Below are 5,838 nucleotides of genomic sequence, written 5' to 3'. Positions count from 1 at the left end.
CGTCCACTGCCTCCTTGGTCATCACCAGTCATCTTGACTTTTGTTTTGCCACTGGCCTTTATGACTGAAGGAGAGAATGAGCCAGACAACTTTGCATAGCTCTGCCTCACTTCAATCCACTTTACAAATCAAGACATCACCCTGGTGATGTCATTGGCACTCTTTGAGGAGGAGGACAAACAATGACAACAAATGAGAGCTTCAAAAACCCAAAAAAGTAGTGACTTGATTGAGGTAACAGAAGTTATTAGGGGGACAGAATAGAGTGGGCGATTGGAATAAATAACCTTGAAAAACCAACTCTAGGTTTCTGAGATTCCAGTATTTTCAGAAGTCCTTCATATCCCCTCTCCCCCCTGTACTCAAGGACAAATAAACATCAATTTTGTAGAGTAGAAGTGGGGCAGAATGGCAGGGTTAAATGGCCTTTGGAAACTGGTTTATTCTTAGGGGCAGATTTCCCTTTCCCTTTCCCTCCCCTTCCCTCCCCTCTCCTTCCCTCTCCTCTTCTTTCCTCTCCTCCCCTTCCTATTCCCCTCCCCTCCCCTCCCTCCCCTTTCCCCTTTCCCCCTTCCAGAAAGGCAAGGCAATTGGGGTGACTTGTCCAAAGTCACATAACTAGTGTGTCAAGTGTCTAAGGTCACATTTGTTTTTTTTTTGTTTTCGTTTGTTTTTGCTTTTTTTGGGGGTGGTGGTGGTGGTAATGCAGGACAATTGGGGTCGAATTGTCAGGTCCTCCTGACTTCAGGGCCAGTGCTCTATTTATTGTGCCACCTAGCTGCCCATATTTGTCTTCTTTAATTTCTGTTCAAGCCCTGTTAAGAGCCCTTCACTATTTCAACTGGTGAAAGAAATAGTGATATTTTGTTTGATAGAGAAGACTTAGTTGGGACACAATTACTGTCTTCAAATATCAGAAAGACTATTACATGAAAGACAAATTAGCATTGTTATAACAAATTCTAGTTAACCAGTAAATCCTGGCCTCGTGCTTTAAGTGACATAAAATATATAAAGTCAAGTTTATTCAGTGATTCATTGATATGATGAGGCAGCCATAGGAGGTGGGTTAGGAGGGAACTAGTAATAATTAACATGCATTATATAGGCATATACACATATATGTACATATATACATATATGTATATACATATACACATATATAGTTCAGGTTAATTACTATTTCTCATGTGTGTACACACATATGTGTATATATATATATATATACACACACACATAATATGGAGAGGGCAAGAGAAGGAGAGAATTTTATTTGATCCTCACAATAAACCTTGTAAGTGCTATTGTTATACTTATTTTACAAATGGGGAAACTGAGGGTTGAGAGAGATTACCTGACTTGTCCGGAGTTTCACAGCTAGGAAGTGTCTGAATCAGGATTCTATTTCAAGCATTTCTGACTCCAAGTCTAGCTTTCTATCTTCTATTACATGACCTTGCTGCCTTAGAATTTAAACTATACAAGTAGCACGCAGAAAAGATAAAATGCATTTCTTTTCAATTTGGTGAGAACCAGGTGTCCTTCAGTGTTCTGAATCCTTGATATATATATACTACCTACTGTCTTGCTCCCACCATACATCAGATTTCTGCTACATCTTGGCACAATTTCCCCAAACCCACTAACTCTGCAAATGTTTAAAATGCCTTCATCATGGTATAAAAATGCCTATCTTCCTTATTAAATTGTCAGGATTTTTTAGCAAATTAATCAAAGAAAAATCAAATCCATAAAAGAGCTACATGCATTTCTTTTTTTTTTTAAATTAAAAAAGTCTAACAATAAAGACCACTGCTGGACCCTAAGCATGGCACCTGTCAAACATTCTCTATCAACTACAAGATTCCCTCGAAACTCTGGACCCACTCACTCATAAATCATGTTCAGTCTTCATGTAACTTGGTTTCTTGAAAAGAACATCAGCAAGGTATACAAATGAGATGTTTTTATGTGTCCTATTCTAGGTATATTAAAAAAAAAATCTCCCCTCTCCTGACTTTTTTTTTTTTTGAGACTAGGTCTTCCAATATCACCCAGGCTAGAAGTAAAGCAGCCACTCATGAAACCAACCCAATACTCTTATGCCTGGGAAATTTGCCCTGCTTTATTTGCTCCTCCATAGGCATCCTGTTGGATGGCTTGCTTCTGGAAAACCCACCATTTTGGTACCAGATGAAGTCTCACACTAAAAAAAAAAAAAAACTTAGTCCTTCTGCAGCTCAGACCTCTTGAATTCAAGTGATACACCAGTCTCAGCCTCCCTGGTAGCAAGGTTTACAGATGGAGATCACCATGTCTGGCTTAAGATTTGTTTTTATTAAAACAAAAAATTTCAAAAGGTGAGAGACATATCTGGGGAAAATACAACTATCTTACCTATAATGCTAGAACTAGAAAGAGAAACTTTAAAAATAAATAATAATTAAAATAGATAATAACCTTTTTATAAAGACCTTGATATTTATAGAGAGCTTTAGGTAAATGATCTCATTTGTTTCTTACAACAGCCCTGTGAGGTAAATGCTATTATTATGACCACTTTACAGATGAGGATTACAGATTTAGATAAATAGAGATAGAGATTGATATACACATAGACAGACATACATATATACACATATATATGTGTATATATATATATGTACATAGGTATTTTTTGGAAATGAAGGTAATATAACAATATAGATAGATGCCTTTTGTTATTCATTTCCAAACATAGCCCTCTTCCCTCTGTAGTGAGCCTTTCTTTCTAAAAAAAAAAAGATTTGAAAAGAGAGAGATTAAGAATTAATTAAGCAAAACCAACTAACACATTGACCTGATCTAACAGTGTACAAAGTCACCCATAGTCCCCCACTTTTGCAATGAAAAGAGGAAGGTTCACTTTCTCAATTCTACTCCTAGGTCAGATTTGGTCAAGATATTACACAAAATTCACTTTTATTTGTTCTTTCTGTTTACATAATTATAGGTATTGTGTGTATATTTTCTTAACTCTACTTCACTCTGCATCAGTTCATGTAAGTTTTCCCATACTTCTCAAAATTCATCACACTTATTGTTTCTTGTGGCACAGAAACATACTTCGATGCACCACTATCTATTAACCCATTCCCAAGGCAATGGGTCCTAGAGACAATGGAATTATTTGGTCCAATCTTCCTTATTTTACAGCTAAGGAAATTGAGACCCAGATTGTTAAATATGACTTACTTGCTAATAAATTAACAGTTAGGATTTGAACCCAATGCTTTTGATTCCAAATCTATTGCCATTTCTGCTACACCACACTGTTGCTGGGTCTCTTTGTAGGTCAGTGTTTTTACAGGCACCTGGGGGTTTTGTTCAGTAGCATTAACAAGTTGAAGAAAAAAAAGCCTTGCTTTTAGCCATAGGTTGTTATGTTGGTGGAGAATTTGTCTTTCTTTACTCACAACAGAAAGTGGTTGAGGATCTGAGAACATATTGATGAGAGCATCAAAGATGCAAAGAAATGACCACTGATTTTTTGAGTCAAAGAACCTGGGTTTGAATTGCAGCTTTTCCACTTAATAGTAGTATAATTTTGGGCAAGTTCTTTAATCTCTCTGGGTCTTGACTTCCTTATCTGTAAAATTAGGGAGTTAGAATAAACGACCTCTAAGGTTCCTGTTGCTTCTTACTATACAAGCCATGTCTTCCCTAAAGTATCAAGAGAATTGGAGACTTGGATTTTCTTTCCTGTTCCAGTGCTTAGCTGTGGTATCTCTTGGGAAAATTGCTTTCCTGAAAGTGAAATAACTACCTACCTTGTAATTTTTGTCAGAAAAGCACTTAAAGTGATAAAAAAAGGGTTCCCTTATAGGTCTAAAGTTCATACTGCCTAGCAAGAGAAGGGGCTGTGTTGTGAAAGCAGTGAGTTTCCTATTCCTGGACGGTTTCCAAAAGAGTCTGGTGACCATCTATCTACCAGGGATGTGGGAAAGAGGATTCATACACTGGGTATAGGGTTGGACAAATCCATTGATTAAATTTGATTCCTGATTTAAGACAATATAGGATCAAGGAGACACACATTTATTAAGTTCCTACTATGTACCAGCCTGGAGAAGGAAGTGGTAAACCACTTCATTTTCTTTGCTAAGAAAACCTTGAATGGGGTCGTGAAGAGTCAGACACAACTGAAAAACAGTTGAAAAAATGTGCCAGACACTGGGCTAGGAGAGGCGGACTTTATCCTTTTCTTTCTTTTTTCTTTTTCCTCTTTACCCTCTCTCTCCCCCTTAAAAAAGTTTTATTAATGACTTTTGCTTTTATATCAGTCATTTCCAGATATACCTCAGTCCATAACAGAATTGAATTCACCCTTGTAACAAATTAAGCAGTCAATCAACAATCATTTATTAATACCTACTATATGCCAGGAACTATGCTAAATTCTGGGGATACAAAGACAAAGGTGAATCAGCCTTGCTTTTAAGTAGCTTATCTTCCAACAGAGTAGACATGTTCATATATGTTTCTATATACAGAGATAGATGACCTGTGATTTTATTGGCATACATAACTCCTGGATAATGAAGTCCCTTCTCCCAATGCAGGTGGGTAGCTTCTCTGCCCTTTAGAGTTGTAGAGAGCTCCCTAGAGCAGCAAAAAGTTAAGTGACTTACCCAGGGTCAAAGATCTAGTATTTGTGCATCAGAGGCAATGCTTGAATATGGACCTCCTGCTTTGGAGGCCAACTCTCTATCCACTGTACCACACTGCCTCTCAATATATACATATATATATATATATATATATATAATATCTACCTATTTGTCTATGTTGTCTATTGTCTGTGACTGAAACAACTGAACAACAAAAATCTATCTATCATCTGTGTGTATGTGTATCTGCCTCTCTTATCTATCTATTCATTCTATCTGTAGATAGATAAAATGAGAGAAAGACAGATAGAACAATATAATGATGGATAGAGAGAACTTTTATTAAGGACTTGCTATGTGCCAGGTAGAGTGTTAAGTGCTGGAGACAAATGCAGTCAAGCAAGACAGCCTCTACCCATTGATGGGAATGTCCCTTCCTGTGATTCTAATGGGAGAAGACAACACATATAGATGAACTAGAGAAAGCTGGGGAGAGGGGAGGTATTCATTTGAAGTGAAGTAGATGAAGATGTCCAGTATACAGAACTAAAAAAGAGAGAGAGAGAGAAATAGAGAGATAGAGAGATAGAACCATAATTACCAATTAAGCAGCAAGTAAAAACAAACAAAAACCACAGCTACAATGATCATCCCATTTGACAATACCTGCAGCATTCTGCCCTCTGTAGAAAATTGCTCTCTGTCAAGGGGAGAGGACCGATATTGTTTCAAATATGGTTTATCTTAACTAGAACAAGAGATCCAAGTCAGTGCCATTTTCTTGGGGATTTGCCTTCTTAACAATAACATGAAAACAAAGACGAAATCTATTGGTAGAGGATTTTAGAGAACCCTGGGCTGCATTTCTGTCCTACCAATTAGTTTCTTGAGACATCATGTTCTAGTACAGAGAAGGGTTCATCTTAGGCATTTTGGCATTTATCTTCTGTGCCCACAACTGGTCATCCTCGGACTGAGTTGACCACAGACCCATCCATAAATGATGTGTTTATGAACATGAAACAGCTTTTTTTGTGTATCTATAATCTGTGCCCCTTGCCTACAGTGGCCTAACATCAAGCATACCTGCAAGAGAGAATCTTGTAAACTAAAAGTAAACAAATAAATTAATAAAGAGTTTTATGAAAAAAAAAAAGAAATTGCTTTGTATTCTCAAAAAAAAAAAAAA

The sequence above is a fragment of the Petaurus breviceps genome, unplaced genomic scaffold (assembly GCF_028583685.1).
Source record: "Petaurus breviceps papuanus isolate PSGF00001 unplaced genomic scaffold, PetGlider_PUasm1.0 98, whole genome shotgun sequence".
Taxonomy (NCBI): domain Eukaryota; kingdom Metazoa; phylum Chordata; class Mammalia; order Diprotodontia; family Petauridae; genus Petaurus; species Petaurus breviceps.
This window is presented reverse-complemented; position numbering follows the sequence as displayed.